Consider the following 20,440-nt stretch of genomic DNA (forward strand, 5'->3'; position numbering starts at 1 on the left):
GATAACCTGACAATGAAAAACACAAAAAGCTGTTTTTCTCAGTTTGGCATTTTTTAGAGATACTGTACGTTGCCTTTGTAGGGCAAACGGCTGCTGAGCTCTGAGGGGTTAATGAAGGAAACGTTAACGTTTACATGAACAAGTGAAACTAACCCACACATGAATGTTTTAAATGTTTTATTCTCTTTGTCCTTTTCTACATATTTTTATTGAGATTTAAATTAAATATTTTGGATGATATCACAGAAACTATAATGATAATCTTATATATATATATATAAAGATATAAAACCTCCCTCATCACTGTTTCCTTTGGGCTCTTCCAGGTGTAAATGTTGATTACAGGTGTAAATGTTCTTTGTTGTAATGAAGCTGAAGCTGAATCTCACACATGAAGTTTTACAGTTTATTTTTATGATCTTCTGAAACTTTATTCTCTTTTCAATAAATTCTATTTTTCATTGTTGAATAAGTTTTTTAGTGTTTTTATTGCTCATGAGACGTTAATGACATCATAATTTAGAGGTCAAAGAGGGCAGTGTGACCTCACAAAACGTATCTGAGCTGAACTCACTGGAATTATAGCAGAAGTAACGCCTCCGGTTAGTCATCATTCTTCCTCTTTTTTTTTTTCCTTCTTTAGGGGAAAGTGAAGGGCGGGCTAATTTACAGGGGGAAAAAATCTCATGAATTTATTATAGATAAAATATGTGAAAACATGTTTTTGTGTGTTCAAGATGGAATTATAGCTGCTGTGCCTGTAACGGATGTGCACTCACTCCACCCATAAAGGACGTGCTAACCAACTTGCCAAGAGGTTGTTATCCTCTTGGCGAAGCGGTTAGCATCGTCGCCTGCCGTGCAAGAGACTAGGGTCCGAACCCCACCTAGGTCAGGCCGTGAGAAACACAACGCAGAGGGCCAGATATGAACGTCGGCTACGCGCAGCAATATTCGGGGCCGGGCAATTTTTTTCAGGGTTCTTACGGATCCTTAAAAAGTCTTAAAAGGCATTGGCCAGGATCAAATGCTGATGTGTGTAGACCTTTTAAAAAGACACATGTACCTGTAGGCCTGTAGGGTCCGTGTACGTTTCGTTAGTTTGTTTAACTGTCAGAAAACGAAAATAAGCTGGTAATTTGGTTTTCCGTTTCAAACCAAAAACCCCAAAACCAAAATTAAGGCTGTTTTTTGGTTTTTGGTTTTAAAACGAAAAAACGAGGAAACCAAAATCAAATTACGGTCAAATTTTGATTGCCTTTTCGTTTTTGATCTTAAACAACACATTAACGCCGATGACAGACCGGAAATGTCTGAACTTCAAAATAAAATCCCAGTGAATTGCGTTATAGCCACAGACTGTATGAATGGCCTATACAATCTTTTTTTGTTTGTTTTTTGTAAATGTTGTGTTTTGAGCACATGGATACATTTTCACAGCTGTGTTTATTTTTACACATAGCGAAGCTGATCGTTAACTCATCTTCCTCATGTACTGTCTGTTCTCCTCGCTGCGCTGGGTCTCTGTCTCCGTTGCGCACGCTGGAGCGCTTCGGTCCGTGTATGTTTGGACCCACCCTGTAGGCTTTGTGTCCTTTATGGTTTTCCCTCTTCTTGACTAAATATTTGATATAATGGTTTCAACCTGTGGGGTTTTCAGAAGAAATATTTGATTGTTGTTTTTGTCTAGTTTAGTATAGTTTTGCAGTTTGAGTTTGTTAAAGTTAGAGAGAGAGATATACTTGAAGACTCTTTAAAGCAGATATCAGTGGAATGTTTTTGTTAATATAAGTCCTAAATAGTCCTATTTTCCGTCAGCAATCACTTACATGAAGTATTTCAGCCTAAACACGAGTCTCTCCGTCACTCTGCTCTGCTGTAACCCGAGGAGAAAATTTTCCTTGTGGGATACAAGTGTTATCCAATGAGGAGAGAGAACGGCATGAAGGGCTGTGTGTGCAGCCAAGGGATGCGCGTGAATGTGGTGACGTAGCACGAGGACCAATTGATGCCTGACAAGGGCGGGGGCTGCTAACTCATGGTGCGTTCAAAGAAACTCGTACTTTGTGTTTTTCCTTCCTGTGAAGTCATACCAGTTCGATCTGGTACGAGTTCACGGGTCGGAAGTTACGAGTGGCCGTTATAGGGAACTTTCACAGACAACAGGATGGTAAAAACACGAGCTACGGGTTACCTGGAACGCTACCAAGTCGTAGTTGTGACTTGAAGCTGTAACTTACGGTTTCAAAAGCCTGCCTTGAACGCAGCATTAGCCGAAACGGCCGTGAAGCTGATATCTGCTTTAATGCTTTTACTTTTTGACCCTTTTCCATCACTGCTTTTTTTCTTCTTTTTATGTGACAGAGAACCAGGATGTCTGCAGTCAGGTACCTGTTAACAACATGTTCTCTTTGTTCAGGCAAGCAGAAATAAAATTTAAAAAAAAGACTGATTGTTTCTGTCTGTGTGGAGCCTGGTGGATAACTTCAGTGTCTTCAAGCTCTTTCAGTGTTTATTATTATCCTAACATAAAATATCACAGATGCCTGCTAGTTCAATCATACTGATTATTTACACAGACTTAGATGATGTCACGGTGTTGATCACAGAGCACCTGATATATGACAATCATCACTAGTTTATTCATTTTATTTCATCTTATTTTTTTTCAGATTCTGATGTTGTGCAGAAGAAAAGATGAGCGTCATACGTCTTCAGCAACAGAAATCACCGTAGTTGCACAGCTCTGTGTGGCATTAAATGAAACGATTTAGCTTGTTCCTCTTCTTACTGCTACTGATATCAAGGCAAGCCTGGTTGTGTAATATGATCGCTGTGCTCTGAAGTGTTTGAAGTGTCTGGATTTAATGATGTGCACAGGTGTAGCTGTATCTGAGGATGTCCCACATTGAGTCACTGACAGCAACGTGTCTGTGCAAATCTCACGCAATTTGCGGAGCCGTGAACTGGGCAAATCGCGCGAGGTTTGCACAGACACAGGCAAAGCAGTGAACTGAGACACTGGGAGCTTCCGCTACAAACAAGCTTAAAACCTAGACTTATTTCATTTTTTTCAGAATAATTTCTCATGTTGGGGCTTCAATACAAGAGGGACATTACAGACGAGCACTATGGAGGTATTTGGATGTTTTTTTGGTGTGTCTTTTTGGAAGAAGAAAAGTGAGGCCCATTCGCAACTGTCATGGACATGCATCGGCTCCCTCCTCCGGTGTGGATGCCATACACACCTGAGTGCTCTTTCCACTCAGTGGAGGGGAGGGAGTATTTAGAGGGTCACACACACCCACACGATCACAGCGGGAGGAGGTTTTCTTTTGTTTTCCGTTCTGCGTTTCGTTCCAAGCATTTATTTTATTTTTTTTATTTCTCCTTTATTTATACAGGGAAGGTCAATTGAGAGCGAGCTCTCTTTTTCAATGACGCCCTGATTACAAAAACACAATTATACAGTATACAAGGTCATGATTCACAATTACATACAGGTTGTAAAACATTCGATAATACGTTTTTAAAACTATCTAAGGAAATAAGATGATCCAGTTTCAGACAATTTTGTAGGTTATTCCACTTTTGGGGGGCATAAAACTGAAAGGCAGTCTTCCCCAATTCTGTCCTGATACTGGGAATTTGTAAAACCAAGGTGTCCTGTGAACGAGTGTTTAAGTTACAAATTTAAGTGAAATTAAACTAGTAAGATAAACAGGTAATATTTCAAGTAAAGCTTTGTAAATAAAAACCATGCAATGTTGTTCCCTCCTTACACTTAAAGCAGAAGTGAGTGATATATTTGTGTTAATATAAGTCTTAAATAGTTATATCTTCCGACAGCAATCACTTACATAGAGTGTTTGGACTGAAACACGGGTCTCTCAGTCCCTCTGCTCTGCTCTGAGCCGAAGAGAAAACATTTATCGTATCCTACAGTTTTTATCCAATGAGGAGAGAGAACGGCATGCAGGGCTGTGTGTGCAGCCAAGGAACGCCGTGAATGTGGTGACGTAGCGACGAGGACTGTTATGGTGCGTTCAAGGAAACTCGTATTTTTCCGACCGTGAAGTGGTACCAGTTCGATCTGGTACGAGTTCACCGGTCGGAAGTTACGAGTGGCCGTTATAGTGACTTTCACCGGTAAAACAGGTCGGAAAAACACGAGTGGGTTGCCTGGAACGCTACAAAGTCGTGAGTTGTGACTTGAAGCTGTAATTTACGATTTCAAAAGCCTGCCTGGAACGCAGCATTAGCGAAAACGACCGGATCACTCACTTCTGCTTTAAGGATGGCCACCCAACCTTATTATAAAGAACACAGTGATGGGTTCGGAACACATCTCCAGTAATAAAACGAAGAGAGGAGTGATAAAGTGCATCCAGGGGTTTCAATGTAGAGAGAGCAGCATGCATGTAAATGTAAATGTAAATGTATTTTCCCCCTTAATGTGGTAGTGTACCGCTGGGCTTTGTCATTTTAGTTTGGGGTGTAGGTAACCGGTGGTCCTGTTTTCAGTTTGAGCCTTTGTTTCTATTGCTTTGGGGCCGTAACACAGACACACACACCAAAACACACAGGTAACATACATGCGCGCGTATGCACGCACTCCTCGCCCACACTCCCACACACACTGACACACACAGGTAACATAATGTGATTAAATAGATACACAGAGAGAGAGACACACACAAACACCAGCACACAGGTAACATAATGTGATTACAGTTCGACACACACACACACACACACACACACACACACACACACACACACACACACACACACACACACACACACAGGTGACTGACTGTGATTACAGCTCCTCCATATCAGAGCTCAGTGAAAGATGATCATGTGTCTGATCAGCTCTGTCTTGACCTTAAAGGAAAGGGAGGCAGAAATCTAGAAAAAAGCTTTGAGTTGAGTCCACGCGGTTCTCATCCCCTCAGCCAGAGCAGCGAGTAGAGAAAGAACGTCTCTTTCTTACATTTTAAAACGTCCAAATAATACGAATAAGGGCTGCTGCTCTGTGATTGGTCAAAATCAACCGTCACGGGTAGATTCTTTGCAGGCTGAAAACAGAGCCTAGGGGAGGCGCAGACGTCTGATCTTTTTTCACATCACTTCATTTACATTATCCCCAAGGTTAGTGTGTAAGTTTTTGCCTAATACTGTCAAAAAAAAGCTGCCTCCCTAGCCTTTAAGGTTGTGGGTTTGATTCCCATGTTGACAGAGGTGGTATGCCCAGCAGTAGCCCCTTGTGGTCCAATCAAAATTTCCCAGAGGAAACTTTCAAGTTGTATATTACATATTCATATTTATGTTAGCATTTAAACAAATACTGCCTCCACTAAGGAAAATAATTTAGTCAAAAGCATTCGTAATGTGGGTGAAAGCCACCGATGAGCCACTGGAGGTAGATAAATGCAAGTGACCAAATTTATGATGGAATGTTTGACAAAATGGTTTTAACTGAACTGAACTTCTTTGTAAGTAGAGCAGCACAGACATAGTGTCTGTCCAGTGAAACCTGGATTAAGTAAATGTCAGGTCTGGTGGATTAGCCAGACCAGTGAAATGCACCTGAGCACGACTGTTCATTCTGCCTTTGAAATAATATAGCCTATTAGTCCCATCAGACCACATCCATGACCCTTCCTTCTGGTTGGAGCTTTCCTGCAGTGTTGGATGTAGGAAGATCAAGATTGTAGAAGAAACAGCTGAAAGGCCCCTTCTGTGCTGTCAGGTGACAGCGTGACACCTTTTATATGCTTTGGAGAGGGTGTCTTCACTGTTGCTGTGATATCATTGGCCAGTTGCACTTTCCAGACATTGTACATTTGTTTACAACCACAAGAACACAAGCACAAAATACACAACTTCACCTGAAGATGTCACATAAAAACTATAATTAATCAAAACTATTTTCTACATTTGAAATTCTTCTGTCTTCCGCAGGCTCAACATTTATATTTCCATACAGTGTGAGGTGATGTGTTAAGTGTGAACATGAAATGACCGGTAAAAAACTCTGGTGTTGCGAGATGTGCAAACACAGGGAGGGATTAAATATTAAAATAAGTGTTATGCTCTAAAGTCACAGTAGCCAAATGTGCCAGGTACCCCAGAGACAAAGACACAGAATCGTGGTGCAAGTTTAACAGATTTATTAAAGGGGCGTTACGTCGGAGTGGAGCTGGGCCGAGGAGGGAGAGAGGGGGTATCCTGGGAGAGGTGAGAGGGTGGAGGGTCCACGTGGTGGTTTGGTGGGGGTGAAGGTGAGGGGCTTGGAAGGCGTGGATGGAGCGAGGAGACACTGGGTTTGCGGAGGGAGCCTGGAACAAACACAAAAGAGAACAGGGTTAGCAAAGAATACACTACACAGTCTTTCACGAGCGCTGAAAATGCTGCTAGGACACAGCCGGCTAAACTGACCACAATAGTCAACGTTCAAGCGGCGGGCGCCTCCTCTCAGCCTCCTCTTATACTCAGGCAGAGTAGATGATGTGGAGCAGCTGGGCTGCTCGTCGTCCTCATTGCCAGCACCTGTGCTGGGCTGACTGGCTGCTGGCTGCTGGGCAGCCCCAACAGTACCCCCCCCCCCTGAGGGGAGGCACCGGACGACCACCCGGGGGCATCTGGGTTGTCCCTGTAGAAATCATCCAACAAGGAGGGGTCAGCGAGGTAAGACGAGTGCACCCAGCATCGTTCTTCGGGGCCATAGTCCTCCCAGTCCACTAAGTACTGGAATCCCCGACCACGGCGACGGACGGCGAGCAGCTTCCTAACTGTCCACACAGGGTCACCATCAGCTAGGACTCGGGGAGGCGGAGGAGCTGAAACAGGAGACAAGACGCTGGTGGCCACAGGTTTAAGCTGGGAGACGTGGAAAACTGGGTGAACCTTGAGAGCAGGAGGGAGAATCAGACGTACCGCCACAGGGCTAATGACGTGGTCCACAGAGTAGGGGCCAACATACCGGGGATTCAGCTTGCGGGTTGAGGTCTGGGAGGTCTGGAGGGGCAGGTCCCGGGCCAACAGCCAAACCTTCTGGCCAGGTTGGTAGACAGGAGCACGCACCCTCCGCCGGTTGGCCCCACGCTGAGCTTGTGCGGTGGCACGAAGTAGCGCAGCCCGGGCGGCCTTCCAGACCCGTCTACACCGGCGGAGGTGAGCCCTGGTGGACGGGACTGCCACCTCCAGCTCCTGTTGGGGAAACAGAGGGGGTTGGTAACCCAATGAGCATTGAAAAGGAGACATACCAGTTGCTGCGCTCTCCATGGTGTTGAGAGAGTACTCCACCCAGGGCAGGTATCTGGACCAGGTCAAGGGGTTGCTGGTGGTGACACAGCGAAGGGCCGTCTCAAGTGTCTGGTTGGCACGCTCTGTTTGCCCATTGGTCTGTGGATGGTGGCCAGAGGAGAGGCTGACTGTGGCCCCGATTCCCTTACAGAAGGCCTGCCACACCTTCGAGATGAATTGGGGACCACGGTCAGACACAATGTCCGAGGGAATTCCATGCAGCCGAACAACATGGAGGGTGAGCAGGTCTGCGGTCTCTGCAGCAGAAGGAAGTTTGGGGAGTGGAATAAAGTGGACAGCCTTAGAGAACCGGTCAACCACAGTCAGGATGGTATTATTGCCCTGGGATACCGGGAGCCCTGTAACAAAGTCCATACCTATGTGGGACCATGGCCGATTGGGGACGGGGAGGGGTTGAAGCAGGCCCGCTGGAGGACGATGAGAGGCCTTGCTCCGGGCGCAGATGGTGCAGGCGGCTACAAACTCCCTAACATCCTTGTTGAGGGAGGGCCACCAGAATCTGCGGCTGATGAATTCTGCTGTTCGGCGTTCCCCTGGGTGGCAGGCAATGTGACTGGAGTGACCCCACTCCAACACTTGTGGGCGGACAGAGGTGGGAACGAACAGCCTGTTTCGGGGTCCATTGCCCGGATCAGGCTGGGTTCGCTGGGCCTGCCTTACCATGGAGTCGATAGGCCAGGTGACCACACCCACGACTCGGGTGGGGGAAAGGATGGTGTTTGGCACCTCTTGGATCTCAGGGAGTTCCCCAGTGGCCTGACGGGAGAGAGCATCAGCCCTGATGTTCTTGGAACCCGGGCGGTAACTGAGGGCAAAATCAAACCGGCTGAAGAATAGGGCCCAGCGGGCCTGTCTGGAGTTAAGCCTCCTTGCTGTCCTCAAGTAGGTGAGATTCTTGTGGTCTGACCACACTATGAATGGCAGCTTCGCTCCCTCCAACCAGTGTCTCCACTCCTTCAGTGCATCATGGACCGCCAGTAGCTCCTTATTACCCACGTCGTAGTTCCTCTCAGCGGGGCTGTAACTCCTTGAGAAGTAGGCACACGGATGCACTCTCTGGTCCCCCTCTGACCGTTGAGAGAGAACTGCCCCGATGCCCGTATCCGAGGCATCTACTTCGACGATAAACTGCCTTGTTGGGTCGGGGAAGACCAGCACAGGAGCTGAAATGAACAGGCTCTTAAGCTTACAGAAAGCTGCCTCCGCCTCCGCTGTCCAGGAGAAAGGGTGAGAGGGGGAGGTCAGGGAATTGAGAGGGGCTGCTATTTGACTGAAACCCTTGATGAACCGACGGACGAAGCCAGCAAACCCCAGGAAACGCCTTAGCTGAGTTCGGTCGTTGGGACGCGGCCATTCTTCTACCGCCTTGACCTTGGCAGGATCCACACGTGTCTGTCCATTCTCCACTACATTGCCCAGGTACGTAACAGAGTCAGAGTGGAACACACATTTTTCAGCCTTGACGTACAGGCGGTTCTCCAACAGCCGCTGAAGAACCAGGCGGACGTGCTGGTGGTGTTCCTCCAGAGACTTGGAGAAGATGAGGATGTCGTCTATGTACACCACTACAAAGATGTTAAGCATGTCTCTCAGCACGTCGTTCACAAGGGCTTGGAAAACGGCTGGGGCATTGGACAGGCCAAACGGCATAACTAGATACTCGAAGTGGCCAAGATGGGTGTTGAAGGCCGTTTTCCATTCGTCGCCCTCCCTGATCCGGACTAAGTGGTAGGCGTTGCGGAGGTCAAGCTTCGTGAAAACTCTGGCATGAGTAAGTGGCTCGAGGGTGGAGCTGATAAGGGGAAGAGGATATTTATTCTTCACCGTGAGTTTGTTTAGCCCACGGTAATCAATACATGGTCTCAGGCCGCCATCCTTTTTAGCCACAAAGAAAAAGCCTGCTGCAAGGGGGGAAGACGAGGGTCTGATGATGCCTGAATGCAGGGATTCCGCAATGTAGTTGCGCATTGCTTCCTTCTCTGGAAGAGAGATGTTGTAAAGCCGTCCCTTCGGGAAGGGGGCCCCAGGTAGTAGATTGATGGCACAATCATACGGCCGGTGAGGGGGAAGCGACAGAGCCCGGTCCTTGCTAAACACTGGGGCAAGATCATGGTACTCGGGGGGAACACCTGTGAGGTCTGGGGGAGAGGACACCGCTTTGGAACCACAGGGCGGGGACAGTGCAGAACGCAGGCAGGTTGCATGGCAAGTCGTGCTCCATCCCAGGATCCGACCGGAGGCCCAGGAGATGTGGGGCTCATGCTTCTCCAACCAAGGTCGACCCAACACCAAGGGCGCAGTCGGGGCATGAAGAACAAAGAAACAGATGGACTCGGTGTGATTACCTGAAAAGGTGAGCATGAGGGGCCTGGTAGAATAGGAGATAGCGCCCAATGGACTTCCGTCTATGGCCTGGGGGAACAACGAGTGGTCTAAGGAAACCAAGGGGACACCTGCTTGGCGAGCAAAGGAATAGTCCATGAGGCACTCATCCGCACCAGAGTCAATGAAGGCGCTGACAGAAAGTGTCTCTGTGCCCCAGGCCAGCGTAACAGGGAAGAGGCGGTTGGGATTCTTCTTGGGCTGGGGGAAAATCGTCTTGCTCACCAGTATAGCCCCTACCAGCGAGCAGGATCTTTTGGGCGAGTGGGGCAAGAGCGAATGAAATGATTTGACTCACCACAGTAGAGACACAGCCTGTTGTTCAGTCTCTGTTCCCTCTCCTCTGGTGTGAGTCGTGATCGGCCGATCTCCATGGGTTCCCCTGGGCCAGGTGTAGAAGGAGCCGGGGAACGCAGAGGTGAAGGAGGGGGCTGAGCTCGGCTGGCAGAAAACAGAGTGGGAACTTCCGTAGCTGGGCGGTGAGAGGGTTGGCGAGGAGAGCTTCGATGGACTCTGTCTGTGCGTCGTTCCTGAAGCCGGGAGTCCATCTGGAGGGCCAGGGATATTAAGTCGTTGAGGGTCTCGGGGCAGTCACGGACAATGAGATCCTTAATGGCATCACTCAGCCCCTTGCGATAAACACTGAGAAGAGCATTGGTGTCCCATCGGCTCTCCGCTGCCAGGATCCGGAACTCCAGGGTATACTGAGCCACAGAGCGAGACCCCTGACGGATTACCAGCAAACGACTGGCGGCGTCCTTCCCGTCTACAGGGTGATCGAACACTGCCTGAAACTCCCTCTTAAACTGTGCGTAGTCGGTAGCCAGAGAAAGGTTGCCTTCAACTGCAGCTATAGCCCAGCTGAGAGCCTCATCAACAAGAAGAGACATGACCAAGGCAATCCTAGACCCATCGGAAGAATATCTGGATGGCTGATGAGTGAAAAGTAACTCGCATTGAGCGAGGAAACCCCGACAGCGGTTGAAATCTCCGTCGAAGGGCCTAGGGCTGACTAAGTTGGGCTCAGATTGGGGGTGCGCTTGGACTGGGGAGGCCGCAGAACCCGCTGCTGCACTGGGAGGGCTGGGGCTGGTGTTGGCGACGGGATCTGGAAGTCCGCTGACAGGGGTTTGGGCTGTAAGGGTATCCAGGGATTTCTGAATGTCGGCCAAAGCTCCGGAGATGGCGCTCACTTGCATGGAAAGGGACGCCACAGATCCTACTGTGGAACGGGAGGCATTTTCCAGCACTGCAATACGACTTTGCACAGTGGGAAAGGCCTTCTTCAACTCCTGCTGCAGCTCGGCAAGGTCAAAGGCCTGCTTGGCAATCAAACCTCCTAATTCTGCAGGAGTCTGGTTCCCTGCCCCTGGGGACCCGGCTTGGCTCATATTGGCTTGAACGTTCTGTTATGCTCCAAAGTCACAGTAGCCAAATGTGCCAGGTACCCCAGAGACAAAGACACAGAATCGTGGTGCAAGTTTAACAGATTTATTAAAGGGGCGTTATGTCGGAGTGGAGCTGGGCCGAGGAGGGAGAGAGGGGGTATCCTGGGAGAGGTGAGAGGGTGGAGGGTCCACGTGGTGGTTTGGTGGGGGTGAAGGTGAGGGGCTTGGAAGGCGTGGATGGAGCGAGGAGACACTGGGTTTGCGGAGGGAGCCTGGAACAAACACAAAAGAGAACAGGGTTAGCAAAGAATACACTACACAGTCTTTCACGAGCGCTGAAAATGCTGCTAGGACACAGCCGGCTAAACTGACCACAATAGTCAACGTTCAAGCGGCGGGCGCCTCCTCTCAGCCTCCTCTTATACTCAGGCAGAGTAGATGATGTGGAGCAGCTGGGCTGCTCGTCGTCCTCATTGCCAGCACCTGTGCTGGGCTGACTGGCTGCTGGCTGCTGGGCAGCCCCAACAATAAGGTCGATCATTGCATTTCCCGTCATTGCTGGTCAGTGTTTACACAGACTTCAGATCAGGGCCGGCCGCTGGCATAAACACTCTATGCGGTTGTTTAGGGCCACAGCCGTTAGGTGGGGGGCCACATGATCAGAAAGGTACCGGGGTTCATCAAGTCATTTAAACATCCTGAGGTCTGCACGTGCACGCTGTGAGCTTTATATGTAATTTGAAGTCAATATTCAGCTTCTTTATCTCACATTTGAGACATTTGGTGAAAATAGAACGGCAGAATGACAACATTTGTGCTCAAAAAGCAATTTCATTTTAGACTTGTTTTCTACACTTATCTATTACTGTATTCATATCCTATTTCAAGCACCAAAACAGTTTATTCTCATGACTGAAGGAGTGTTTTCACAAGGGATTTGAAATGTTTCAAAAAGCAGACCTCACATTTCCAGCATTTGGCCTAAATAATTTCTTTATCCAGTGTTCTAGGACAAATTGGCCTCAGTGTGCTTACAGCCGAGGTTCTAATATTTAGACATAAAACACTTGAGTATTGTTGTTACATCTGCAAGTATCTTAAAAAGATAAATTTAAGAAAATATGTAAAAGTCGAGAAAATGGCCTCAAACCTCAGAGGGCATAAACACGTCTGTATTCAGTTTTAACCAGTGATTTGGTGTTTGCGCTTAGAGTGCAGGGCCACAAACAAAAATCTTGTTTAGGGGCCACCAAAATCCTAGGGCCGGCCCTGCTTCAGAAGACAATCCATCTTCCTTCCCCCAGTGTCACCCAGGAGGAGCTTGAAAACAGCTAATCAACTAGAGCAAAAACATCGTATAGTCTAATGGGAAATATGAGGTTAGTGTAGCTCCGGGTTAACCAGAATGAAAAACAAGAAAACAAAGAGCAGTAAGAACTGTTCTTCATTGGACTTTGGAACATGATCAGCAAATCATTTTTTATCAATGCACTGAAATCTTCAGTGGAAAAACCTCATGAGAAACTAGAGACTAATGTGTCACAGAGGATTTTCATTACTGCATTTTCTCACTATAAATAATACTGCACTTTAGAATTGTTGTCGTATATTATGCTGCATGGGCTGATACTAGACACTGTTGCTGATAACACACAACTCACCTGGATATGTCACATAAAACCTATAATTTATTCATTTTCAGTAAAATTTTGACATAGTAAAACGCAGCTTTAGAAAAGACATGTGGCTTCAGCTGTTCGAAGGTCGAGGGGACACAAGGGGAGACATATTGCTTTGTGGTTGATTTTTTCCCCCATTTACAACAGATAAATAACAACATACCAACATTGGCATGTATTTACACATCAACAATATTACAATAGTACAAAGCCTTCAATATTTCCTCTTTCTCATTGTGAACTTTTTAAAAAATTGTATTTAACATGCAAACAAAACTTAAACATTTCTTTAAAAAAACAAAAACAAAACAAAAACCCACAACTTTACACAGTCATGACCATGGCTGATAAAACACCTAGTCCAGCCTCCTGTTGACTTGATTGAAGTGTTTGACACCAGCAATAAAAGATGAGCGTCATCACATTGACTCACTCATTTGCTGCCCTCTAGTGGCCACAAAACACAACAACAGGTACTTGTACATTCCAGCAGTGCAGCCTCAACCCACAAACATCTTTTCTCCTCATGTTCACCTCCACATGGGGGAACCTTAAACTGAGGCCTTCTGTCACCTCAGAAATATATAAACAAACAATAAATAACTAATATAGCATAAGTAATCTACTGTTTATGCATGTTGGTGTGGGTGCTACTACAAGTTAAAATATCAACTGAATTAACTTTTACTTTGAATATGAATAAAATCAAAGTCACAAGACTGTTTTTAGGCTATAGCCCATCAGCTGACTGCATTCAGCTAAATAAAATAGCCTAAAATAAAACAAAACACTGAACTACATCCAACCACTTCCTCAAAAGCTAATATAAAAAGAAAGTGATGTTAAAATCAAAATGAAAAGACGACTGCATCTAAATCTCTGCCAGTGATTCGGCCGCAGCCGTGTTACTTTCTTTTTTTCCCCAGTTTTCTACCCTGTTGCCATGCTGAATCACAATATCGGAGCTCCATTGATGATGGCTTTTTACTAGACGTCGACTTGCCCAACTCATATCAGCTGTTCTGGAACTGAAAACTCAGAGTAGTCCAAGTCAACTCAGAGTTCAGGGTTATGCTGAGAGTTTGTTGAACCTCCTTTCTGGAATAGCTACCCCTCTGATGCAATAGATCAAAACCATAAACAAGGAAATATAATATAAAATTAATATAAATTAATATAATGTGACAAAGCTGTCTTTTGCAGGTGCTATTTAAGGTTTGCAGATTCCTGGAAGGTTTTTTTTCCCCTTATATATATATATATATATATATATATATATATATATATATATATATATATATATATATATATATATATATATATATATATATATATATATATATAAATTATATTCATTTTGCCGTAGTTTCCATATCACTGATGCTTGCAATACTGATGCTCACATAAATATGCTGTATGTATGTATGTATGCATGTATATAGTTTATGTTTCCATTGTCCAGTTTGAAATAGTGACTGAAATTCATGTTAACATTAAAGCCATTTCCAAGCTCTTGCTCTTCACTGCTAAAGCCCTGGTTTTATTATAACATCATTATTTGACAGAATCATCAAACACATCAGTTGAATGAGGTGAATGAAATAACGTCTGCACGCATTTGCACATTTGTTTTATTGTTCCAAAAGCTTTTGAACAGGAAAACAGGTGCAAAGTCATCAGGTTGGACTCAGCAAAACTGTCTTAGTTACAACTTAGGCGAGTTTTACAAACAAAATGATAAATGGTAGAACATGGAATATCATTCCATCCATTATCGTGATACTCTACACAGTTTTCATGTCCTCCATCATTATCTGGCTGTTCTGAAAGCCAAGAGCGAAATGTGCCTGTAGACCCATCAGACCACATCCATGACCCTTCCTTCTGTGTGTCACTGAGTCCAATCCAGATGCTACCCTGAGCAGGATCAGAGGTCTTGATCAAGAATGCGACGAAATCATTTTCATCCTGACTGTGGATGGACACCAGGTTGGTTCCCTCTGACAAACAGTGGAACTCTGCATCAGCCCAGGTCATATGTGTGGCAAAGTACTTGTAGCAGCGGCCGTTGAAGTTGAACCAGAATGGGGGACAGTTTCCACGTTGCAGCTGCACAACAGGTTCACCTGTAGGAGACTCAGCACCCAGAGCCAGACCAAACAGGAAGAGGAGCAGGATCATGATGGTATCAGAGTCTCTCTCCAAATATTTGAAGAATGACGCAGGGTTGAAGTCTTGGTTGGAGCTTTCCTGCAGTGTTGGATGTAGGAAGATCAAGATTGTAGAAGAAACAGCTGAAAGGCCCCTTCTGTGCTGTCAGGTGACAGCGTGACACCTTTTATATGCTTTGGAGAGGGTGTCTTCACTGTTGCTGTGATATCATTGGCCAGTTGCACTTTACAGACATTGTAGGGGAGACCGGGGTTGGTTGGCTGAAGGGGTTGGTTGGCACACCCCTGTTTTCTGGCCTCCTGTTGGTCACAGACTCACAAATGTGACATCAAAATGATCATCTTTTTGAGTTGCACTTATCTAGTTTGTTAAAACATCTGAAACTCACTCACTTTTTTGCTGAGGGCAAAATATCAGTTTTTTAGTACCAAAAGTAAAAAATTGCCCCCCGCACTTAAAGTGTTATAAAATTGCTTTGGATAAAGATATTGGAAATGTGTTACTTCCAGTTTGTAGAGATAGGAGTCAGCTTCAATTTGATATGAAACTTGAAAGTCTTTGATGAGTGATGTTAACTGGGCAACATCATATATTCACAAAAGTGGGTTCGTTTTGGTCGGGGTTGGTTGGCACACTCATGTTGGGGTTGGTTGGCACACACAAACCAACCCCAACATGCAGTATACATATATTAAATGTGATTAAACATAATTTCATACAATTCAGTGCACTGAGTGCAAGAAATGGGCACATGACTTATGCAGTGAAATGGGCCACAAAGCCTACATATGCCAATACTGTAATTCCAGTGATTCTATAGGCCATAATGTAAATAATCTGCATCCACCCCACACAGCAAATCTAAAACACAGTGAGATGGAAATAAATAAAAATACAAAGAGGTGATATGCTATATTTAAGAATAAATTATATGTTCATTGAATATTCTCTCTTTAAAAAAAAAAAAAAAGCTCAAATCATTTACTGTTTGATGTTCTGTGTACGTGTTATCTTGTTCGTGGCCTTAAATGCCCTGTTTTAGTGTTATACATGCAAATATATACATGCATATACATGCTATCTTCTTAAATTTGAATATATTATAATTAACCTTTCATTTAAAGCAGAAGTAAGTGATATATTTGTGTTAATATAAGTCTTAAATAGTTATATCTTCCGACAGCAATCACTTACATAGAGTGTTTGGACCGAAACACGGGTCTGTCAGTCACTCTGCTCTGCTCTGAGCCGAGGAGAAAACATTTATCGTATCCTACAGTTTTTATCCAATGAGGAGAGAGAACGGCATGCAGGGCTGTGTGTGCAGCCAAGGGACGCCGTGAATGTGGTGACGTAGGGACGAGGACTGTTATGGTGCGTTCAAGGAAACTCGTATTTTTCCGACCGTGAAGTGGTACCAGTTCGATCTGGTACGAGTTCACGGGTCAGAAGTTACGAGTGGCCGTTATAGTGACTTTCACCGGTAAAACAGGTCGGAAAAACACGAGTGGGTTGCCTGGAACGCTACAAAGTCGTAAGTTGTGACTTGAAGCTGTAATTTACGATTTCAAAAGCCTGCCTGGAACGCAGCATTAGCGAAAACGACCGGACCACTTACTTCTGCTTTAATGCTGGTTTGAATATTCTCACATAAATGATGCCAGAGTGCTATGGCAAAGAGTGAAAAGTGTGCCAACCAACCCCGGTCTCTCCTACATTTGTTTACAACCACAAGAACACAAGCACAAAATACACAACTTCACCTGAAGATGTCACATAAAAACTATAATTAATCAAAACCATTTTCTACATTTGAAATTCTTCTGTCTTCCGCAGGCTCAACATTTATATTTCCATACAGTGTGAGGTGATGCTAGAGTGTTCAGTGTGAACATGAAATGACCGGTAAAAAACTCTGGTGTTGCGAGATGTGCAAACACAGGGAGGGATAAATATTAGAATAAGGTTGATCATTGCATTTCCCGTCATTGCTGGTCAGTGTTTACACAGACTTCAGATCAGGGCCGGCCGCTGGCATAAACACTCTATGTGGTTGTTTAGGGCCACAGCCGTTAGGTGGGGGGCCACATGATCAAAAAACTACCGGGGTTAATCAAGTCATTTAAACATCCTGAGGTCTGCACGTGCACGCTATGAGTTTTATATGTAATGTGAAGTCAATATTCAGCTTCTTTTATCTCACATTTGAGACATTTGGTGAAAATAGAACGGCAGAATGACAACATTTGTGTTCAAAAAGCAATTTCATTTTAGAGTTGTTTTCTACACTTATCTATTACTGTATTCATATCCTATTTCAAGCATCAAAAACAGTTTATTCTCATGACTGAAGGAGTGTTTTCACAAGGGATTTGAAATGTTTCAAAAAGCAGACCTCAAATTTCCAGCATTTGGCCTAAATTATTTCTTTCTACAGTGTTCTAGGGCAAACTGGCCTCAGTGTGCTTACAGCGGAGGTTCTAATATTTAGACATAAAACACTTGAGTATTGTTACATCTGCAAGTATCTTAAAAAGATAAATTTAAGAAAATATGTAAAAGTCGAGAAAATGGCCTCAAACCTCAGAGGGCATAAACACGTCTGTATTCAGTTTTAACCAGTGATTTGGTGTTTGCGCTTAGAGTGCAGGGCCACAAACAAAAATCTTGTTTAGGGGCCACCAAAATCCTAGGGCCGGCCCTGCTTCAGAAGACAATCCATCTTCCTTCCCCCAGTGTCACCCAGGAGGAGCTTGAAAACAGCTAATCAACTAGAGCAAAAACATCGTATAGTCTAATGGGAAATATGAGGTTAGTGTAGCTCCGGGTTAACCAGAATGAAAAACAAGAAAACAAAGAGCAGTAAGAACTGTTCTTCATTGGACTTTGGAACATGATCAGCAAATCATCTTTTATCAATGCACTGAAATCTTCAGTGGAAAAACCTCATGAGAAACTAGAGACTAATGTGTCACAGAGGATTTTCATTACTGCATTTTCTCACTATAAATAATACTGCACTTTAGAATTGTTGTCATATATTATGCTTCATGGGCTGATACTAGACACTGTTGCTGATAACACACAACTCACCTGGAGATGTCACATAAAACCTATAATTTATTCATTTTCAGTAAAATTTTGACATAGTAAAACGCAGCTTTAGAAAAGACATGTGGCTTCAGCTGTTCGAAGGTCGAGGGGACACAAGGGGAGACATATTGCTTTGTGGTTGATTTTTTCCCCCATTTACAACAGATAAATAACAACATACCAACATTGTCATGTATTTACACATCAACAATATTACAATAGTACAAAGCCTTCAACATTTCCTCTTTCTCATTGTGAACTTTTTAAAAATTGTATTTAACATGCAAACAAAACTTAAACATTTCTTTAAAAAAACAAAAACAAAACAAAAACCCACAACTTTACACAGTCATGACAATGGCTGATAAAACACCTAGTCCAGCCTCCTGTTGACTTGATTGAAGTGTTTGACACCAGCAATAAAACTAACCCTTTTTTTAACTTTATCGGCATTACTTTTCTCTTTTTAACTATTTATACTTTTTAAAATATTTAACTTTTTCTTCAGCATTCACACTAACTAGAAACAGCATTTCCGGAACATGCGTGTGAATGCTGAAACCCAATGCTGAACCATGCTGAATTAGCAGAATAAATTGACAAAGACATGCGGAATGGCATACAAGAAACATGTCCATGGAAGGAATTGAACCCACAACTTCATGAGTGGTAACCTAACACACTAACCATATGGCCACAGAGAACCTGAGTTACAATGAGCTTTATACTATGAGGAATCAAAGACTGTCCAATGACAGCTGAATAATTAGTGTGAATGCTGAAAGCATTCACACTATTGTTCTTCTGTTCGGCCATTTTCTTCCGCCTTTTTACGGTCTTCTTCTAGTCCTTCATACTTTGTGCTATTTCAACAATTCAATAGACCTGCTCCAGTGGCTCATTGACTTCAATATAAAAGTAGGAGCTGATTTTTTTAGAAAAACAGAAATGACCCCCTTTTCTACCTTGCGACCCTGAGAAAAGTTTTTGCCCTACAAACATTTAATGCACATCAATGTGCTCAGAAAGGTCTCCTTGCCCCAGAAAATCATGGCCATATTCTGATAAGAGGTACGGTTCTCTTTTTATGGGCTGTTTTCGGAAGCTGCTCCGAGCTCAAATCTCTCTGCTCTGCTCTGCTCTGTGTGCAGTTGGTCCAGCTGTAGCGGCCAGCTCGTTATCAAAGTCTATCAATAGGGGGTCATCCCTATGTTCCCACAGCCCTATGTTCCCTCAGCCCTATGTTCCCTCATTTCTAACTTTTGTCGTCACTGAAAATTAGGCCCTATGTTCCCTCAGCCCTATGTTCCCTCATTTCTAACTTTTGTTGTCACTGAAAATTAGGCCCTATTCCCACAGCCCTTTGGTCCCACCATTGGTTGGGTTTAGGCAATGAAGAAAGGACTTGGTTAAGTTTAGTAAAAAGACCAGGTAGAGGCTAGACAGGCCAGATAAGTAGAGTCCAGATAGGTAGAGAGAGTCCAGAGGGAACATAGGGCTGAGGGAACATAGGCACGCTCCCATAAATAGAACAGTGCAGGTGCAGCCTGGCCGCTCGTTAAGATGTTTTTAAACACAGCCCCACACAGACACATGATAAACCAGACTGACAGAGGATGTCCACGCACAAACACAGGCATCACACTCACACAGACAGACACACAGAGACGCTCACACACAGTCACACATGCACGCATACACAAACAGACAAACAGACACAACACAACACTGTTCCACACAGTAAAATGTAAGCATGGTAGTCACCATGGTAACTTCTGAGGGCAGGCTGCCACGCAGGTGTAATCAATCAGATCATTAGGGAGGGAGGAGCTTTGTGGCGCTTATCAACAGTTTTACTTTCTGCACATGTACACGCAGACAGAGAGACTGTCAGACTCACACACACACACACACACACACACACACACACACACACACACACACACACACACACACACACACACACACACACACACACACACACACACACACACACACACACACACACAGGTTTGCAGCTCAAATTCATCAGCCTCTCAATGATTTTATACTTTTGATGTAAACATCTCCAACAATTTATATTTTTCTCATGAATTTAAGTTCAGACGTTTAGTCTTTCCAACTCTATTAATAGTAGTACAATTACAGGTGGAGCCAGGACATAGGATGCAGCTTTTAACATGTGTCATATCTATCTATCTATCTATCTATCTATCTATCTATCTATCTATCTATCTATCTATCTATCTATCTATCTATCTATCTATCTATCTATCTATCTATCTATCTATCTCTTTTTTCAAACCCTTTGTCTCTTTTCTCTCTCTTTTTCTTTCTTTCTTTTACTCCTTTATTTGTATTTTACAAAACTTCTTTCTATCTTTCCCTCTCTAT

The sequence above is a fragment of the Trachurus trachurus genome (genome assembly GCF_905171665.1).
Source record: "Trachurus trachurus genome assembly, chromosome: 11".
In the NCBI taxonomy this organism is placed as follows: domain Eukaryota; kingdom Metazoa; phylum Chordata; class Actinopteri; order Carangiformes; family Carangidae; genus Trachurus; species Trachurus trachurus.